Raw genomic sequence first — 22,793 nt, forward strand, 5'->3', positions numbered from 1 at the left:
AATAAATATGAAAATATGTGGAGAATGGGCCTAATTTCCAGTAATTCGAATTTTCCACTAATCCGACACCTTCGTGTCAGCTACAGTGCTGGATTATCGAGATTTTACTATATTACATCCGAACCTTACTTTTTCAGCCGCCCCCGATTATCCTTTAGGTATCAAAAAGTTCTCATAACCCGTTCCACATGGACGGAACCTATAACACTGAACCCGTGGAGCAAAAAGTTAAATATTCCAAATTCTTACCGACTTCGGGAGACTCGAAGTTTTAAGTAGTGTTAGTAGAAAATGTTCGCTATCGAGTACCATTGTCAGGTTTTAAAATCGAGTAACATACAATTTTAACTCAATAGCTACCAGTGGCGGCTGGTGAAAATTTCTGCCAAGCAATATTGAGCAAAAATTAGATATAGGCATTTTACTAGTAGGTAATCAATTTTAGGCAAGCCGAGCCGTTGGGAATCGACTTGTGTGGACCGCTGCTGATAGCTACACATACGTCAACGATATCTTGTTTTGTCTGAATAGCCGGTGTCATTGCTTTTTAAAGAAGGAGTTTATCACCTGAACGCATGAGGAAAACAACACCCAAATAAAGTTTTTTTTTGTGAGATAGGAGGCAACCGAACAAACTGTTAGTCGGATGGTAAACGACCCATGGATACCCGAAAAACCAAAAGGTTTAACATTTTCGGTCCATTGCTTTAAGATGAGATTATGCTATTTCTGTAAAACGACTCCATCGCTCGCCTAAGCTATAAGAACGCACAAGGACATAACGGCTTAATAGTATGGAAATGACTCCGCTCAATACGACTGGCTGAAGCTTTTTCTCTCTAATCGAGCCGAAATGCGATAAGGCTGCGTGCCTGCGTGGGCTTTTGTGTATCTTGTTATTGTGATAAAGAGTTTTAAAGGGACGAGATTGTGAAATTTAGACGGTAGAAGTTGTGGATTCATAAGCTGAATCTATAGAAAATAGGTTATGTGTATGACAAAATAATAAATCAAATTTTTGACCGAATTTGAGAGAACCAGGTGCGAAAAAAAGGAAGTTCGAAACGAGTGGCGATAAATTAAAACACCACCAAAGGCAGTGTTTTAAATCGACACGAGTTACGAATTTCCTATTCGCACGTGTATCTTACGAAGTTTTCAGTACAGATGGCAATTTGAAGTTTCGATCTGACAAGAAATGAACCATTTCTTGCACTAGTGCGAAAAAAAGCACCATATGTACAGAAATAGTACATTACGATACAAGTGCGTAAAAAAGGAAGTTCGAACGAGTTACGAAATTCGTAACTCGTGTCGATTTAAAACACTCCTTTCGGTCGTGTTTTAATTTATCGCCACTCGTTTCGAACTTCCTTTTTTACGCACTTGTATCGTAATGTACTATTTCATGTACTATATTATATGATTGTATTTATGACTTTTCTGTACATACTGTTGACTTAGTATCTATTTAATATAAGATCTGTACATAATTTTAAAATAAAGTGATAATTATAATATTCTGCTAAAAATGCTCACTCAGAGGTAAAGTGCATCGTGAATTTCGATACCAATTTAGGGTCTCATATACTTACTTAGCTGGGGCGATAACCCAAAATGAGTTTTGGCCTCCAACACAAGAGCACGCTACTTTGCTCGGTTTTGAGTCTTGAATGGATGCCGTCCTGCTGGTCACCCAAAATATCGTTGGGCGGATAGAGTGGAGGTTGACCTCCGTGAGTTCGGCGTCAGCGAAAGCTGGCGCGATACCTACCCTATAAAATCCTATAAAAAAGTCTTAGATTATTTATCTGAATACAAAACAAGAGCTAAGATTTCTATTATCAGCTCGGGTTGGTACATACATCACACAACGGTCGATGCGCTACGTGGTAACATATGTCTTAGACAATCCCGTAAGCGGAAATGATTTGTATGGTAAAACTAAGGTCCACTATCATATGTTTATCATAGAAATATGATCATAGGTCTGTATACCTCCCTTTTTCTCCAACGTGAAGAAAAAGGACAGCATGTTGCCTATGATCATATTTCTATGTTAAACATATTAGTGGACTATCGGCCTAAGTATACCTACATGTTACCGGGTTATAAAGAGTCAAATGAATACGCTATTTTTTCAAATTCTCTTAAATTATCTAACTTGCTCATTAACTTTCACCAAACTTGTTATCAAATTGTCAATTCAAATTGTTCAACGAAACAGCCATGGCTTGGTTTATCAAGTTAACAAAAGACAAATGAATGAAGTTAACTGCTCGGGCGATCGCAACTTGGGATAAACAATTAAAACGGTAATAATTTATCTGTAGCAATTAGTACTTGGATGAATTCAGCGGAAGGAATTTTAAATGGAAGTCGGTGTAAGTTATGGACGACGAAATAAAATTATTAGGTAAACATAACATAATACATAAATAAACTCGCCAAAGTGGTAAGCAGAGCTCATGAAATTGCTCAAATTTCAATTCCCCTCTTAGAAACTAAGAAAGTAAGGAGTTTTTGAAATACGCAGCTTGAATTTGGTTTAACCCGGCCAGGCCAGGCGTTGGTACCTCCTGCGAATTGCAAAGTGTGCGTTATAGCAAATAGTTTAATGTTTTGTGAAGATTTGATAACTATGACGGGAACTATTCGAATTGCAAAGTATGCGTTATAGCAAATAGTTTAATGTTTTGTGAAGATTTTATAACTATGACGGGAACTATAAATAATAAATAATAAATATAAAAAATAAATATTGGGGACACCTTACACAGATCAACTTAGCCCCAAACTAAGCAAAGCTTTTACTATGGGTGCTAAGCGACGATATACATACTTAAATACATAAATGCATACTTATGTACATAGAAAACATCCATGACTCAGGAACAAATATCTGTGCTCATCACACAAATAAATGCCCTTACCGGGATTCGAACCCAGGACCGCGGCTCAGCAGGCAGGGTCACTACCGACTGAGCCAGACCGGTCGTCGGACTATTCCTCTCGGGTGCGCCAAAGTTCATATAAAATTGTTATATAGATTATTGGTAGTCCGAAAATGTTTCTCATACAATTTTACATTATAACGATCTCTCTCACTTCTCGTCACCGATAAAATTATCACTGGATTTCGTTTTCGGGGCCTTGGCTAGCTATCAATAGTGAAACAAAAACGAAAAGAGATATATTCATATAGAATTTTCATTTATTCACATGGAATACATTAGTAAGGAGTTGAAAGAAACCAAACTTGTGATGTTGCAGTGATAAGTAGCAACTTAACTTAGTAGTGCTAGCAAGCACATCACCCACAATTGTACTCATATACCACATGGCACCCAAGAGAGGAAAGTGTTGGTCACATAAGTCACATTCTTAACCTGTCGTCATACGGGAACCATAAGTAAACATTTACCCACTGAGAGAAATTTGCATTGTGAATTTAACAAGTTCGACTTGTTGCGGTTTATCCGTTTGAATCAGCCAAACGTATGTTTAAAACAATATGTGTCAGGTTGTTTTTATAAAATCGACTTGTTGATTCAAATATATTGCCGATTCAAATGACAAGTAGCTTGTTGTTTGAACCAAAGAGCACGTAGGCGCTATTTTAACCAAAAAACTTGTTGAACGAACATGAAAACTGGTTGTATTTTCTCTCAGTGCCCCCTTATTCATAAAAGTTTAGTAAAGCCGATTAAGTTCGTTTGTCCCTTTTTATCACACTAAAAGGTTGGAAAGGGACAAACTTTATGGGCTTGATAACTTTAGTGAATGTTTATGAATAAGGGGGTTACAAAATACAGAAGAATATAACAGCATTTTTGTCTTTTAGTAACAACGGCATCTTCAAAAGTTAGTCGAAAATTGCGGAATACTTTATACAATCTTCCACCTCCATTTTAGGCAAAATGGGGTGTTAGAAAGATACAAAAAGTAGCTTATGTCACTCCATCCCTTCATTGTTACTTGGGAAATGTCAAAATTAATTTAGAAAAATTAAACCCAAGAGAAACAGTAAAGACACCACCAGTGTCAACATATTTAACAGACAAAGAGCCAAATATTCAGTTCATGCTAGCTTTCACATACCCGCAGGCTTACTATGAAAGCACCTAACCAAATATGCAGCTTATGTTTGCTACACCGTCAATTATATAGCCTTAGAACCAGGAATTTGGCGTCCATAGAGCCTGTAGTTAACGTTTTGGTACAAACACCCGAAATTGCTGTAATGGCAAGTGTGCCAGAAATTTTGACGATGGTATGCCAGGCGGGGGTCTGAGTAGATAGAATATTTCAGTATGCTAAGTCCTCACACATTTGAGCTGGTAAGACAGAGATTTTTAGATCCTAATCTCCATTTGATACTTCTTAGCTTACTTAGTACAATATACATACGAGATTTTTTCGCGTGTTTAGTATTTTTGGACGATCTAACTGACGGACTAAAATAAGTATCTGTCCATAATTCCCAGCCAGACCAGCTTTGATCACACTACCAAAATCATTATACAAGTAGTGGCTGGCAGGCTGGCAGGATACAATCCTTTTGCGGGCCGGATTTGGCCCTCAGGCCGTATTTTGCCCCCCACTGAGATAAACGTTAAACGTGTGTGTCTAGTAATGGCTGGCGTGTCACTTCCTTACACAATGCATAGAATGCGTCGCCTCACTTCCGCTCGGCACGTTTTGAGTCTAGACGAGGAGGGATTTCAGCGTGGCTCGAAATAATCCTTCGTCAGTCACATGGAAAACATTTGTTTTGAATATTAATATTAGTAATTAGATGAGACGGCAACAAACTGATAACTACAGCAACAAAAGAGAGTAGGATGCGTGTCAGGGTAGGTGGGGAGCTGACAGAAGAATTTACAATGAATCATTGCGAGATCAAATAGTCATTTACATTATTTTTTGAGGTGACTGACTAACAACCCTATACAGTGACATACCATACTAATGCAGCTCCCAATTTTCTCATTGAATATTCAAGAAGTAAAAAGAAAAAATCGACAATATGGACATTGACACAATTTCACGCATTTATTCAATCAATATTTTACTTTCCAAAAAAACCAAGCTATACGTACTGTTTTTATAATACCTTCTATAAAGCATCTGAATGTGGCCGAATACCCTTTGCCAGCCAATACAGGCTCGGTAAAGGAATCCCCTTTTATAATGCGTCTTTGACGGTGCCTACCCGGATCGTGTCGCCATAATTCCTCGTTGCCAAAGGATTGATTAGGCGGTCTTCATCTTGCGGAGTATGCGGGTTTACCGGCGTAACTAAGGACATAATGGGTATCGCTTCGCCAACGAAACATGTTGTATCTCTCTATTTTTGCGATTAGTGCGATAGTGACCGTTGCCTTTCGATTGATACGGATCGCAAGTGATTATCTTCTTGTGTAACCTGCGAGATTGACGTCATTCATTTACACGCGTACTTATATTGCAGTCATGCTAGAGGTGGCTGACTAAATCACCCTTTCTCCCAGCTACAAGTACCCCGGTGGTGATGACTAGGGTATGCAAACCGGTTAACCGAAAAACCGGTTAACCGAGACTTTTTGGCCTCGGTTAAAAACCGGTTTTTATAGTCTCTAACCGGTTAATAACCGAAACTATATTTTTTCCCCTAAATGACCAAATTAGGCATAAAAAAGGGCCAAAAGTACGTAATTCTTTAATTTTTTGCAATAATAAAGATTTGTTTATTACTTTTCCTTGACAACATGAAACACCTGCACTAAATTTCTTAAAGAAGTCATGATTTTATAATCTAACTAGCCGTGAAGATTAAAAATTTGTCCAAATTCACTCGAATATACATTTTATACAGTAGAGTCTGGTTAGTATTACGACTCCGCATATACCTAACGTCGAATCGCTTACAACGACGTAAGCGTAGGTATTTGTTTGGTTTTAATGTGACTTCGGTTTTAACGACCAGGCTTTTTTACGACGTAATCTTACCCAAAATCCGTTTCCGACAACGTTTGTACTAGTAAATTAAGGAAACAAAGTTATTTCCGCCCCAAACACGGTCCTCTGTTTTACCTACAACAAGTAGCAAGATGAGATTGAGGCCATGTAACTTTTTGGAGCATTGGTTTTAATAATTTTAACAATTTTTCGCCTCGGGTCTCATCTTATAGGTATAAGCTAAATAGAACCCTATACCTACTTACATACATACATGTATATTTTTTTGTAGGCATAAAAATTCAATTGTCATCAGACTTATATTGACCGTGATTACCTGAGTACCTTTTTGGTAGCACGGAAAACTCCGTGATCATGATGCATGCAACTGCATCGAAATATCAGGAGCTCGATAAAAATCAAATAGGTAATCACGGTCTATATTCCGGTCAATATAAGTCTAATAAAAATAACCGTGAATCATTCAAAACTCTTTTCGATTGTCATATTAATTAGGTAAATCGAGGTTCGAGGAATGAGACTATTTATTATTACGCGATAGTGATTTGCCGGTGATGCGCACGCACGCATACTAAAATGACTTATTCTAGCCAAACAAGTCACAATAAAATAAAGTATCATAATACCCTGTAAATAAACCTATTCATTGAATTTTTTTAGTAATAGTGATGTAGGTATTAATTTAAATAAAAAATAAATAAATTGGTTTTGTACGACGTCCGGTTAGTACGACGTTATATCAGCGGTCCCTTCGTTATAACCGGACTCTACTGTATATTTAAAATTATATTTTTAAAATAAAGTAAAAAGGGAGATCTTGGTTTTCTTACGTCAATTGTTTGTATACTAGTGGCTCTGGGAGCTGTGGACCTTCACGGCATGCTTACTTAGAAAACACAAAACTGAAAAATATTTAGTTCTTAAAGTGATTATCACGACAGTTTTGAGCGCCATATACGCTATAGGCACTCAACTCACATTCAAGCCATTTATGGCAATTTCCGCCTATTACAAAAAGTGGATTAAAATGATCTTTATCGTGCAAGTAATACCTGCTACGATCATCAACATCAGAATTTTTGAAGGTAATAGTAAAATTATTGCTTAGTAAGGTCATTTACTAAAAATACGCAAAACCGGTTAATAACCGGTTAACCGGTTTTGAAGGAAAAGTTTCGGTTATTAACCGGTTTTTAAAGTTAACCGGTTTTTGCATACCCTAGTGATGACCTACGCCCGGCGCAAAAGAACAATATCGGCTGCTCGCGTGCGGTCCGTTTGTTAATGTAGGTATAAGAATAATGAAGGGCGGCATTTTGTCAACATCAAAGCAGTGAGCCTTCTGTACTTGTACTATTGTATATTCTGTGGGCACGCTTAAGTTCAAGTACGTATCGGAGAGGCGTGCAATCCAAAAAGAGATTTGGTCAACATCGATGGCCAAAGATTCGGAAGTAATTGCAGTCGAATCCTGGTACCTTTCAGCACAATCAAACTTACACTGATATCAATACAATACAATACAAATACTCTTTATTGCACACCTCAATACACGAAATAACATAGCAAGTATAAACAACAACTTAAGAGGTAAAACAAGAGGCGGTCTTATCGCTAAAGAGCGATCTCTTCCAGACAACCTAGGTAGTGGAGAATAATAAATTTAACCTTGTAAGTAGGTGTACTAAATGTAGACTTAGAGGAAATCTAGCACAAACTATACTACACAAAACAATATACTACACACATAAAAATAAAATACAATACATAAACATAAAAATACATAAATATATAACAAATTACATGCCAGCTATAGGGGACATAAGTCTATCAAGGTATCATTGATCAATGATCAGATAAAAAGTGAAGCTTGAGAAGTATCTTAAAATAAGTAGGAGATTGAGCGCGTCTAATATTTAGGGGTAGGGAATTCCAAAGCCGCACAGCTTGAAATGTAAAGGAGTTGTTATAGAATTTAGACGAGGATGACGGAACGGAAAGAAGCAAATTCTGAGAGGACCGAGCAGAACGGAGATAGCTGAAACGGTTCTTAAGATAGCGGGGAGTCGTTGGGTTAAAAAGAATGGAATACAAAAGGGACAGCACGTGAGAGTTACGACGAAAACGAATAGAGAGCCACTTGAGCTGCGAACGAAATTGAGAGACATGGTCATATTTGCGTAACCCAAATATGAACCGTATACAGACATTTTGGATACGCTCAAGCTTATTAAGCTGCTCCTCGGTGAGATCGAGATATGCAACGTCCGCGTAATCCAAAATGATATCATTAGGAAATCTGAAAGATAATCTGTATTTCGTTCGTTCATGCAGTGTATCATGCACGATGGCTAAATGATATCTTTCAAATATCAATTTAACGTGGGTATAGGTTTGAATTGGCTTATTTATTGCGATGAACACATTACGTTCATACATAATTTGCATGAACATGATTAATGAAGCTCATATATATGATGAAATGTTTGCCTTTGGTACATTTTATGGGGTGATTAATTATGAAATTTGTCTATGAGTAGACGTGGATGGATTTCCTTTAATGTAGTAAATATACTGAATAATTATGTGTAAAACTCGTTTTATGAAAATCTTAATTTTGCTTTAGTGCAATACAGCTTCAAGGGTTTTTTTGAGTTGACAAATAGTTATTTGTTATACAAGGGGGCAAAGTTGTATTTTAACGCCGAGTGTGGAATTGAAAAACGAGCAAGTGAAAGGATTCTATAGTTGAACCACGAGTGAAGCGAGTGGTTCGAGAATAGAATCCTGAACTTGCGAGTTTTTTAACACACGAGAAGTAAAATACATTTGCACCCGAGTGTAACACAAAACTTTTCCCCTCACTATAGCGAGGAAACTACAACGCAAAAAATGCGTTTATCACTGCTTCCAGTAGTTCCACAGGTGGTAAATCATCTTTATTACTAGATTCACCTACTTTTATCAATTTTAAAGCAGTTAATTTGACTTTATTCAAGGTCAAATCACTTTACCCACTAGTGGATAAAATGCGTTTTTACCCGCTGGTATTAAAGGACAAAACACGTGTTTCCGAGCTAGTGAGGGGAAAATGTAATTGATACCTAACAATAATCCATATCCATACTAATATTATAAATGCGATAGGGTGTGTGTCTGTTTGTTTGTCCGTCTTTCACGGCAAAACGGAGCGACGAATTGACGTAATTTTTCAAGTGGAGATAGTTGAAGTGATGGAGAGTGACATAGGCTACATTTTTGTCTCTTTCTAACGCGAGCGAAGCCGCGGGCAAAAGCTAGCCGATAAGCTGGCGACTTCCCCGAACAACGTGTCAGCATTGCGATACAGAGAGGAAACATAATGTCGCTAGAATCCTTAGTACAAGCCTCAAGGCTCTAATTTAGATAAAAGCTAGCTTTTAAGTCTTAAATTCTTATGATTATATTGTAATTAAATAATATAACTCCTTAAAATCCATAGATTACAACATGTTCTGAGGCGATATTCCAACGATCAGAATAGCAGGCCAGCTGAAACGCGGACGAATTATTAACACTCATTGTAACCGGGTCGCCGCACTTTGAATAATTCCACCGGTACCTCTACCACGAGTTTATTATGTTTTAGAATACGTTACGCGATAGGTAATCTATACGTCACGGTGTGCCGCTGCTGAATTTAAGAGGGCTTTCGTGTGAAAAACAGTGAAATCGCAACCGAGCGCTTCATCATACCGTGTGTGGTATCAAATTGAAGGGCTTTGCGAGTTGTTTACAAATATATATCACATTATAGGACTTTTTTTACTTGGTCTAACAAAATATGAGAAAATGTCCAAAGGTGGTAATAATTGTACCGGTGAAGGCTCGTTTTCAAAAAATTGCCAAAAATAAATAATAGCAATTTATAATCACTAAGGCATAACAGCAATTTAAGTAAACGTTGCTGATTAATTAACAATAAACATTATTTCGATGTGATGTAGATTTTCAAAGAAATTGTCACTTAATTTCAGTTAATTTCTGAAAAAAAAAATGAATTCGTCTTAGCCTCGTTTACTCTTTCTTAAAACCCTATAGTAAAAATGTAGTCTGAGAAGTTTGTAGTACAGGGTATACGAATTATAAATTTATCTGTTTTAGTAATCAAAATTGTCCAAACTTTACAAATAAGATCGACTAACTCAGCTCTATACGTGAGTTTTTCTAAACGTGCATTAGAGAAAAATTCATAATTAGTTTAGTGACTTGGTTTTCAAAAATCCAGTCTTATAAAAATCAAGATAATAAGATGTTCTAACTGAAATTTGAATTAAATAAATCTATTGGATAACGGAAAGTGTAGTATTTCACCGACTAAAACTATCAATTTTACATTATTTTGAGGTTTTTTTTGAAAGCAGCCTTAATAGTTTGTCTTGAAAAACTGCGCAAGTAACATCAATTTTGCGCAGTTAGGTGTTGTCAGCCCCTTAAGGACTTAATGAGTCGCCCGATGGTAAGGCATCAGAGACACCCGAAACACCAGGGTAAGTAGCCGAATGGCTCAAACGCTAACGAAACGAAACGCTCGTAGATATCGTATTGGCGCGACAAAGCTAGACTACCTATCGCGGCGTTTCGTTTTCGTCTCGCATCGCAGAAATGCCATTCGGATACAGCACCAGAAGCGTTAGAGGTGCATTGCCGGAATATATCTATGCTTGGTAATACGCTCTTTTCTCGAAGTTCGAAAAAAAAAGAAAAAAACCGGCCAAGAGAGTGTCGGGCCACGCTCAGTGTAGGGTACCGTAGTTTTCCGTATTTTTCTCAAAAACTGCTGAACCTATCAAGTTCAAAACAATTTTCCTAGAAAGTCTTTATAAAGTTCTACTTTTGTGATTTTTTCATACTCGTATTTTTCAAACATATATTATGGTTCAAAAGTTAGAGGGGGGGGGACGCACTTTTTTTTCCTTTAGGAGCGATTATTTCAGAAAATATTAATATTTTCAAAAAACGATCTTAGTAAACCCTTATTCATTTTTAAATACCTATCCAACAATATATCACACGTTCACGGTGGGTTGGAAAGAAAAAAATATCGGCCCCCATTTTACATGTAGGGGGGGTATCCTAATAAAACATTTTTTTCCATTTTTTGTTTTTGCACTTTGTTGGCGTGATTGATATACATATTGTTACCAAATTTCAGCTTTCTAATGCTAACGGTTACTGAGATTATCCGCGTCCGTCCGTCCGGACAGACAGACAGACATGGCGAAACTATAAGGGTTCCTAGTTGACTACGGAACCCTAAAAAAGAACGTCTTACTTTTGGTTCTATTTCTATATCAACAGCGATGTCCTAAACTAATATAATTTTGTACCAAGCAAAAAAGTCCCATCTAAGACAGTTGATTTTACCATCTAAGACAGTTGATTTTACTTGACATTTGTAATGTATCGTACCTTAAGCTTAGTAGCATCACTGCTTTGTTCTGTTTCTTCCTTGTTTTGTATTGTTGTACAAATAAAGAGTATTGCCGACTCTTATAATTCTTACCTACATTATAACATTTATAACAGATATTCATTGAGTCACCACTGAATGGGCCACGAATGCGTGGCCGCCCCGTCATAATAAGGTACAGAGGGGCAAATCTCGACTGGGGGACAAATTATGTAACTGGTCCATTTTTTCCATGTTTTACAATGTTTGCATTATTAAATAGAGTTTCCACCGGTTATATATGGTAAGCGTGTTCAGTGGATACATGTAGAACTCAACATCATAGTGTAATAATGGATTAGTTACAATTGTCCCCCAGTCGAGATTTGCCCCGCCTACCTACCTGACCTACCTAAACTAAACTTGTAGTACGGCGAAAGAATCGCGGAGTGGGCCGCCCTTGGTTTCCTTTGCAGACGTTTCTGACTTAACACACGAACAGTCATCCTACTAAGAGTAGTAGCACTGTCCTCTATCGAATAACGAATTAAAAACTCGTAGTATTGCTTGAGGTCGATTGCGCCAAAGTTACCGAAAACCGCAAATTCCGAGGTAATTTTGAAACTCACGCGACAGTTGCCGAGTTTCGCCGGCATAAATAGTTGGTATTGTCATTTCAAACTAAATGTAGCTTGAAATTAAAGCTGTTAATGTGCAATGAGAGCGTTGAAACAGCGTCCGAAAGTTTTGAGGAGTTAATTCGTATTTACAGTTTATACGTAAATAATGTACCTACGTTTAACTGTTGTGTCTTTTATAAAGGTATTTTCGGTATTTACTTATACCGCCTTGCTGGCAACGCACCTACCTGTCTGCATTGCGGGTCCATTAGCGATGGAGATCGCTTACCATGAAAACATTCATCAACTTTGTATCATTAAAAAAAATCACTGAATCGGTCGATATTTGAAGAAACCACTTGTTTTTATTATCAAAAGCATGTTTTTGCTTTAAATATCTGACACAAAAATATAATCTACCTAGACGTAGGAATTTACATAAAAATTAGGACACTGTTTAAAAACACCGATACAATCCAAAAGCTTAGACATTTTTTACACATACCTGTATTCGATGGCTCCTAAAAACAAAACACAACACTTCACTCAATAGAAATCCAACGAAACAAAAGCACTGAAAACACTGAAATTCGAACACCAAATAAACGGCGCGACGCACGCGCCGGCCCGACCGCCACTGACTCACGCACATACAGAAACACCCTCATTCTATTTTTTGAATTTCGAAATAGGAACAAAAGAAGGGGGGAGGCGAGCGCCCTCAGTCGACGTTGAATTTAATTTTAGAACGGCACAAGCCACGACACGTCGGGTTCGTTCACTCAGGAAAGTGGAAAAGGAATTCCTAAATGCCATTTATTCCCTTGTTACTAGTTAAGATAATAATTTAAAAATAGACGTCCGGTGTGTTTAATAGATGTCGATTCCGGCGGTGTGAGGACTGATAGTTCCTATGCTCGTTACCGCTGGATCGATTGAGGTTCCGCCCCGGATCTTGTACAGTTTCACTCGTTCAATAGCCGTCGTTGTAATATAGTTAGAGGTAAATATTATGATGTAAGGACTAGTCCCTGTAGTAGCTTGAAATCAGGCGTAACGAGATAAAATGAAAACAATTTCTGATAAATTTTTAATTTAAGTCTTACAGTATTTTTGGTCAGTTGCATTTTATATCAAAATATACCATAATTATGTATTATCCTTCATCTTTCTTGTATTTGTGCCGGCTTTTCCCAACGGATCCGAAAGTTTTTCTCCTAGATGAATCCTGTTTCCTCATGATCTTTTCCATCGACCAAAATTAAAGCGACTGGTAAATTTCCAATGGCACAATATTTTCTAATTTTAATCAAATTCTGACTGACCTCAGAATAAAATCAGATTTTTACTATTACTGTGTAAGATATGACTATTCTATTGTATCAACTATTAAATACTAGCTTTTGCCCGCGGCTTCGCTCGCGTTAAATTCGAAAATTGTGGAATGCTGCATACAAACTTCCACCCAACATTTTAGGGAAGTGGGAAGTTAAAAAGAGACAAAAAGTAGCCTATGTCACTCTCCGTCCCTTCAACTATCTCGACTTAAAAAAATCACGTCAATTCGTCGCTCCGTTTTGCCGTGAAAGACGGACAAACAAACAGGCACACACACTTTCCCATTTGTAATATTAGTATGGATAACTATGGCCGCAGGCGGATGACGTAGATTAGACGCCGCGTATAAAAAGTGGAATAGGTCGGGGCAGTCAAAACACGATTAAAGTTGGGACGCGCGCGGTTTATGGTTCGACTGCGTTTGGTTTTCCCTTTAGTAATAAAATTTAATGACTGAAAACAAACAATTGTTTTTCAACTACGAATAGTAATCACTGACTTAAAGTAAGAGCGAGTCGTCTGGCATGGTATGGGAAGGAAAGACATGTGACGAGAAAGGCATTGCGAATGAGTGAGGAAGGAAGTAACGGGAGAGGAAAACCGAGGAAAAGGTGGATGGATTGCGTGAGAGATGATATGAAGCGAAAGCAAGTGAATGATGAGATGACGGATGATAGGGAGGTATGGAAGCGGAAGACATGCTGCGCCGACCCCAAATTAATGGGATAAGGGCAGGCGAATGATGAATAGTAATCACTGACTTACCGACTATTAGAATACTTACTTACTGTAATTAGGAAAATTACTAAAAAATAATCACTACTATCACTAGTGTAACTGGCGTAACCTAATTCCACATAGTTCACTACCTAAACCAGAACGTGCATTTTTGGTGATTTTAATAATGCTGATTCTGTAATGAATCGAAATATATACCAAATATACCTAATAGACTAAGGATAAAAATATAGCACCAAGTCCAGTCTTGACGTAACAGAGAATCGAACCCGAGTCTTCAACTTACGTGACTAACGTGATTACCTCTACACTATCTTGGCGGGTCGGCTGCTAATTACAGAGTAAGTTTAAAAAGTATTGAATAATAGTTATTTGTTTAAGAAGGGGGCAAAGTGGTTGTTTAACCGCACGTGCCAATATTGATACCCGAGCAAGCGAAAGATTCCAATATTGAACCGCGAGCGCAGCGAGAGGTTCAAAAAGTGGAATCTTGAGCGTTGCGATGGTTTCAAGGCACGAAGGTTAAACAAACTTTGCCACCGAGTGAAACACAAAATTTTTTACCACACCAACACGAACAAAATACTGACTCTAAAACATCAAATTAAATCAAATCCATCAATTTATTAGATTTTTATGATTCAAAATCATCATTTATAGGTAAATTCTACAAGTCAGCTTAAGACATCAAGTTAAAATTTGTATGAAATTACTTTTGCACTCTTGTGAATAAAATGCAATTTTGCTATCTGTTTTCGAATAGCAAAGTAAGCCTTTATTAGTTGGTGTGGTGAAAAATAATTTGTTGCTGATGATTGATGAACTATTACCAAAAGAGCATACGCTTGCGAGACAATTTAAAGACTAAAGAGTCACGAAAGTGTTAATTTTTGTCCTTTCTAGAATTCAAACCCTTCACCGGAATTCGAAGCATTGACAATGACTAACTATAGCTAAACATACGTTTCATCTAATAATGGAACCAGGATGCGCCGGCGACATTCCTCGCAGGCCAGTCAGCTGATTCCTGTCTAGACCGAATTAATCTAGTGCGCCTAGCGATTAGTATTTTGGGCACTAAGTTTGACTGCATTACTGTTTGCCTAAGGATATACTTGTTTTACTTATCTGGAGTCTATGAAAGATAGTTAATTTTAACTGGTAAGTTACTGTAGTCTATCTCACAATAATGACAATAGGCTACTAAACTTGTCTCCTAGTCAAATCAGCTTTTTTTTAAGAACTGTCAAAACGAATTTCAACGTCTTGCTATTATGGAATTTATATGAAATCGAATTGAGTGACGTCACGGTCAACTCCGTTACTTTACATATTTTACCTAAATAGAAATTGGATTTTAAAATACCTTCTATCAATAAATTTATAAGTTATATCTTTTTTATGTTTTGTGGGACTCTTAAGTTATTTGTAACTATCTCTTGGATTGAAAATGTTACTCCGACCTATAAATTAGTTGAAACATTCGATGTAACCTTTTACTTTTTTTAGGGTTCCGTACCTCAAAGAGGAAAAACGGAACCCTTATAGGATCACTCGCGTGTCTGTCTGTCCCTCTGTCACAGCCGATTTCTCCGAAACTACTGCACCGATTTACTTGAAATTTGGCACACGTATGTAAACCTGTGGCCCAAAGACGGACATGTAATTTAATTAAATGAAATTTTTATCACAGGGGTCACTTTTGGGGGGTAAAACTGAAAATTAAAAATCAAAGTTATTAAAACTATATTGTGTTACATATCAAATGAAAGAGCATTTTATCAGCATCTGAAATATATTTTTTTTATATTTTTTGTTTTGGTAATTTAGAAGTAATTTAAGAAAATAAGCAAAAAATTACCATTCCCCCCCCCTTATCTCCGAAACTACTTAGCGTAAAATTTTCAAAAAAATACACGAGATAGCCCTCTCCCTGTAGATTACAGGAAAACCTATTAGAAATCTACAGTCAAGCGTAAGTCGGACTTAAGAGAAAAAAACTCAGATTACGAATTTCACTCACTGCCGCTGCAAGTAGTTACTAAACGTCTTAAAATTGTGTAAGCGAGTTGGACAGGTATAAAGAAATTCATTTCTGTCTTTTTCTTTTTAGAACTTGTTCAATTTTTTTTTCATTTGTACAAAATGACTTAAGTTCCTACTAAAAAGGAGGCGCTTAAGACCGTTTATAAATTGACTGAGCAAAATTTTATTCAAATCGGTCCAAAAAAAGGTGTCTGTTGACGAAAACATAGAATTTGTGCCACCGAAAGCCCAAATCTGAAGTCCATTTTGCTCTATCTCTTATCGTTTCCGAGATATATACGTAAAGTCTTGAAAGTGCGAAACGTTAACTTTGCCATTATAGTCGTTCAGGCGCTCATGAGTTCTTTGTATGGAAAAGTCGAAAACCGACTCGCACTTGACCAATGTTCATAGAACGTTGTGGTTTTTTTTTATTAGCATAAATGACTTAAGCGCCTTCAGAAGTGCAGGTGCTTAAGACCGTTTGTAAGTTAAAGTTAGCTGTGATGGCTCAACGAAGAAAGAAGATTTCAATATCCTACTTATACATATTTTATTAATTTAACTATACAGTTTTTATTACTCAAGCCAAGCGTTACGTTAGCTATTGCTATTGAAAGGAAAACTTGTGTATAAAGCTTGAAACAAATTATGGGACGCGTCTGACGACCGCGACTGATAAGCCGATGGCTTGCGTGGGCGACGGTCGCGCGACGGCGATGCGACGCATACGAAATCAAACCTTATCGATATGGAAGTAGACGATGCGATAAGACGTGACGGCGACGGTCGCGCGACCGTCGCCCACGCAAGACACGGCGTAAGTGTGCACGCCAATTACTTGCATTTGAAATTGAACTTTAATTACTAAGAAATAACGTTGTTTTTGTAAAAAAATGAAAGTAGTTTTTACTACATTGCGAAGTTTTCGTTTGTCAACTAGACGCACACATTTGCAACTAAGCGATCGGACTGTAGGTGACAGTGTATCTACTCTAGCCTCGTGGCGCCGAATGTACTTTCTAAATACACAATACATAATGGTTTCAATGGAATTTTAACTCTCATGTAAACAAATAAAATATAATTTCTTTTGTTTCTAAAATTTTTCGAATAACTGAAATTGAATTCAATCTCAAGTACAATAAGAATCAAAATTCCCTAGCAAAAATTTTGTATGGTGGGCGCCACGAGGCTAGGGAAGTTTAAATCGATGTTATCGCATCGATCTACTGAGGGGGGCGGTGCCTACAGCAGTTGTAGTTGTATGCATACCTAGCTCACGCACACAGACGCGTCCACTGGCGCCGCGCCGGTGTCCGCGTGCGCTCTCTGCAATGTCTCTGCAATATATGCAGAAACCACATGGTGGTCTGTGGCAGAAACTCAATAGACATTTTTAGGGTTTTTAAAATAACTAGGTACTTATTTAGTACGTGAAGTAACATGGTAAATTAAAAATTATCATTAGATACTTATTTGCGGAGGTGTAAACAATTTCCTTCGTTTTGCCATATATCAATAATTACTTATCTATATTAAATTCATTAATCCGTATACATTACATTTTAACAATTAAGTGTATTAATTATACTCATAGCTGGGCACCGTTAATCAACTACTTAGTTAACTTCGATAATCGCTAATCCGTTACTATAAAAGTTAACTTCGTTAATCGTTAAAGCGATACATTTCAACAAATTTAACGGAAGTTAAAGTTAATCGATAATCCGTTAATCATGATAAAAAATAATTTTACTGTAGCTAGTTGCATCAGTTATCAACTATTAATTTTTTGGGTAAGTTTATTATGTTACTGTAAAAGACCGAAGTTCGCCAAAATCTCTTCAAAAATCCCAGCTGCCAATTGGTAATAGCGAAATGTTAATAAATATTGTTCTCTTTGGACTTACACCGACGTTGGTTCGGTAAATCCTAAATACAACAATAGATAATGTATTTACTAAATAATATTTATTTAGTAATTTCCCGCTAGAAACTTGCGTTATACTATTCTGTATACTTTTTCAGCTACCATAACCAAATTTGGATTAGATTAAAAAAACCTTTAAGTAAAACTTAGAACCTTTCAGATTGTTTTACTCACCCTTTCTGATGTTTACCATACTTACTTACCCCGTTATTCATAAACGTACACTAAAGTTATCAAGCCGATAAATTTCGTTTGTCCCTTTCCGACGTATTGGTGTGATAGAAAGGGACAAACGAACTTTATCGGCTGGATACTTTAGTGTACGTTTATGAATAAGGGTGTTGAAATTTATAGCTACGAAATTTTACATAAAACACCTACTTTAAAATAAAATAAAAATGTTGAATTTGGTTAACATTATAAAAGACCTCACGCAAGCTGTGCTAATTAGTTCGCGAATTCGTCGAGAGGTGGCGCTAAACACAATTATGCTCATTAGAGAACCTATACTTCTAGCCTAGCCCAGTCTTTAGAATTATGTGAGTAACGTAAAAGTTTTGTAGGTACGGAACCCTCGGTGGGCGAGTCCGACTCGCACTTGGCCGGTTTTTTTACATTATAAATGGGCTTACTCTTGGCCACAGACTAGCCGAAGGCAAAGACGTGGCCTACGATGGAGTGAGCTCGCCCAGAAGATGCCTGTTCACTCTTGATTTGAAGGTTGCCTGTAAACCATTATTTTACCATTTCAGCGACGGTATACATCTCTCTCAACACTTAAAATAAAATTAAAAGGTCACAAAGTACAAATAAACCTAAACAAAAAAGTAACAGATCGTTTTAATAAAAACGATAATTCACGCCAAAACATTCGCCACGAAACTTTCGCACTTTTCGTCCCCCAAAACTCAAAACAAATCTCTAACTTTATAAGATGATTTACGTGACTAATAAACTTTGCCAAGTGAAATTCCATATGCATATTGCTCTGGCTTAGGTTCCATTCGTTTACAATCCTGTTTCGTCGCCTTCTTTGCTAGTTATTATAGTCAAATAACCCGCAGAGCCCACTATTTATCAGTTTGATGATGATGATGATTATATCCTGTTGTCCCTCATCAGGGGCATAGGGCTCTTAGGATCCTTCCACTGTTCCCGGTCCGATGCGGCCTCCTCCAGGCGCGTCCAGCCGAGGCCCACTGAGCCAGCCTCCTTTTCCACCGTGCGCCTCCAGGTGCGGGCGACCTCTCCCCCTTGATCCGGGAATATTCCAAGTCAACCCTTGCTTGGACAGGTGGTTGTATGGCCTTCGTAAGACATGACCTATCCAGTGCCATTTCCGCAGAAGTATCTCTTTGGCTATTTATCAGTTTACTGTACAAAAATATTAAACAATGATAGAGGTTCCTACATAAATTTTTTGGATGTCTTGGAGTATGCGATTGTTACCTTCACTAGGTTGGCTGATCTGATTCATCAACATTCCTACAGAGGGCGCTACGAGTCCTTGTATAGATTACTTAAATATGCGCAGAGATAATTTCGACCTCAGCAGCTGTGACCTGCGTGGCCGAGCGGAAACAGGCATCTGCCGCGATTGTAGAGTACGCTGGTTCGATTCCAGCCTCAGGCACTGGAGGCCTTGGTCACTTTTTCTTTCATATGACTGCGTAATTTATTTCGGTTTTGATTCCTACAGCGTCATTTTACTCTTGTCACATTTCCATTTGTTATTAGGTACGTAGAGGTTAAAATTAACCATTGCATTGTTTCCATTCCAAGCAAACGTCGTGGCAAAAACGAATTACTGAATGTTGGACTTCTGTAGCTAACAATAGAATACAATATCATATCTGCCAAAACATCAGATGGTAAAACCTTTTAATCGAATAAGGCCTAGTTACCCTTCGGGTTGGAAGGTCAGATTATTTTATTTATTTATTTGAAAACATATTTCAATGACGTTACAGATAAATCCAATGCGTCATGAAACTTAAACTAAAAAAAAACAGTAAATAAGAACATGAAAAAAAACAATAAAAGTTTACAACTAAACAATTGATTTGGGCGATGACGTAATAGCGTGGCTCCGTTGCGTCGTTTGACAGATGGCAGTCGCTTTCGTAAAACTAGTGTCGACGCCAAATTTTGGGATTAGTTGTCAAAGCGGGCCTCAGGCTCCCATGAGCCGTGGCAAATGCCGGGATAACGCAAGGAGGATGATGATGATGATATCTGCCATATTCGGCGTCATATACAGAACTAGTCAAAAAGGTGACGAAACAAGGTAATGTACGAGACGGTCCAAAGCCATTGCTCTAAACTTTCCGTGAGTTCGCCATCTGGGCTCCGTCCAAATACGCCGAAGTCATGCCGATAATTATAACATAACTGAACCGGCTGCGATAAAAACTTTAGCAAATTTCTAATGAGTTTTGTCAAAGTCAAGTGAGGCAAACACGGTTATTTACATAAGGTACTTAGCGATTGTAATTTGTTTGGGTTCAAGTACACTCCTATAATGTAAATGTTAAAAATAAGATAAGGATGCCGAAAAATATCTGAGATGAATTACATTTTTGTAGTTATAAGAGCGTGTCACATAATAATATATGTAATATGTTTTTAAGTTTTCGAAATGTAATTTATTACTGGCAAGTACCTAATTTCAAGGTATAGACTCTTTATTTACATGAACATATTTACATAATTATATAAGAAACTAAGACTAACCTTAAAAGCTAGCTAATGTCTAAAATAGGCCCTAATTTCAAGTAGTTAGCAATAAGTATGTACATTATAGTAAAGAAGGAAATGCGTTCATCTTATAGATTTATCATAACGAGTATAATAAGCTTATTACTAAATTATTATCTGGTTTACATTGCAATTAGATTTTTCGTTTATTTCATCATCACTACATAGTATAAAACAAAGTCGCTTTCTCTGTCCCTATGTCCCTATGTCCCTATGTATGCTTAAATCTTTAAAACTACGCAACTGATTTTGATGCGGTTTTTTTAATAGATAGAGTGATTCCAGAGGAAGGTTTACATGTAGGTATAGTACCCGTGCGAAGCCGGGGCGGGTGGCTAGTTCATACATAATTGTGTCGCTTAACTTCAAACTTGGGTAAATCCATTCTACTTTAAGATTGAATACATAAAAAATGTAATATCATCTGAAAGATAATCAACCTTATAGCAGAATGGATTTACCCGAGTTTGAAGTTAAGCGACACAATTTACCTGTGTGTGTGACTTGACGGTATCAGTCAACTTGCAAGACGCATTTTTGTGTCGCATTTTACTATTCTAAAAATAATAATATTTATTTCCGTTGAGTAACTTACTTAAGTAGGTACCTACACCTTTTAACTATTTGAATCCAAATAAATTATATAAAGATCTGTAAAAGATCTTTTTCAAAAATCCTTTCCAAAACATTACTCCGCAGTCAAAAACTGGGGGGCGATTTTCTTTATTTTAATACCGGTTGAAAACGGTGACTTGCTTATTATTTTCAGTGACAATTTTCTGAATTCGAACGCGTGAGACTCAAAAATCGGCCCCCTGAAGTCAAACGTAACAAGATTAACCAGTTTTGTCCTCGAAGCCAAAATGGTAAATTCCGTCAAGTGGGCTCAGCAGTGTTTTGTCTTGCCAAGTAGGGTAAGTGCATGTCATATTGCAGTAGATTGGTTTTGTTTTAACTTCCTACTTAGACAAAGGTTTCGACTATTTGATTAAGTTTAAGATACTTACCTATATCAAGGATGATTTATAAAGGGTTTAGAATCTTCATACTAAGAATCGTCCCTCAATTTTTTAACGCCACCTATTAAATACTATCGTAACTACACTAATGATGATGCTACAAATTTATTAATTTTCAAAATGTGTATTGACGTGATATCATGATATTAAATTATAGAAATATATCATTTGTTCTAATAAAAAATAAAAACACCCAAAAATATTTGGGGAAAATATGGTTTTGGCCACTTTCAGGCTGCGAAACAGCGCCATCTAGTGTTAAGCCCAAAAGGCCCATGCATTTTAGTGGTACGCTTTTTTGTATGGGCTTTGTCAGTCCCGTAATTGTCGTTGCCTATATACTTACCTATTTGACATTTAGATTTACAACTCCAAAATTAATTGAAACTTTTTCTTTGTGTCTGTTTGTGTTTTTTTTTCATAAGGTACAGCGGGGCAAATCTCGACTGGGGGGCAATTGTAACTAGTCATTTTTTTTCCATTATTACACTATGATGTTGAGTTCTACATGTATCCACTGAACACACCTACCGTATATAACAGGTGGACCTCCATTTAATAATGCAAATACTGCCAAACATGGAAAAAATGGAGCAGTTACATTTGCCCCCCAGTCGAGATTTGGCCCCATTGTACCTTAATTCGACATACAGACTTTCAACATCTTTAATAATTAATTAAAGTACCTGTACGTGTTGGAAAGAATAACATTTTAAATTGAAAATAATATGTTGTTGTGTAAACTTACGCCCCTATGTATATTTGATAAACAAAATGACTTTTATTTTGTAGAAAATATATTTTTATGTACATATACCAAGACAATGTTTATACTTGTCTTATTGTAATTCAAATGCGTAGGTAGGTACTCGTGCCATGACAAAACGGTATACGTAATTTTTAGAAATAGATTAATAATATAATGAAATAAATTCACTCTAAGACCAAATTAAATTATTTCATTTTAATTT

The 22,793-nt window shown here is 37.0% G+C and overlaps 1 protein-coding gene across 1 annotated transcript in view; it reads right to left on the reverse strand.

The window, feature by feature from the left end:
- LOC125229449 (protein TANC2) overlaps nucleotides 1-12,643 on the reverse strand; it is a 440,488-nt gene extending 427,845 nt beyond the window's left edge. The window contains exon 1 of the mRNA XM_048134289.1: nucleotides 12,518-12,643. The gene's annotated coding sequence lies outside the window, so the exon portion shown is untranslated. The remainder of the gene's footprint in view (nucleotides 1-12,517) is intronic.
- Between the last annotated feature and the right edge of the window lie 10,150 nt (nucleotides 12,644-22,793).

Source organism: Leguminivora glycinivorella, chromosome 9 (genome assembly GCF_023078275.1).
Source record: "Leguminivora glycinivorella isolate SPB_JAAS2020 chromosome 9, LegGlyc_1.1, whole genome shotgun sequence".
Classification (NCBI taxonomy): Eukaryota; Metazoa; Arthropoda; class Insecta; order Lepidoptera; family Tortricidae; genus Leguminivora; species Leguminivora glycinivorella.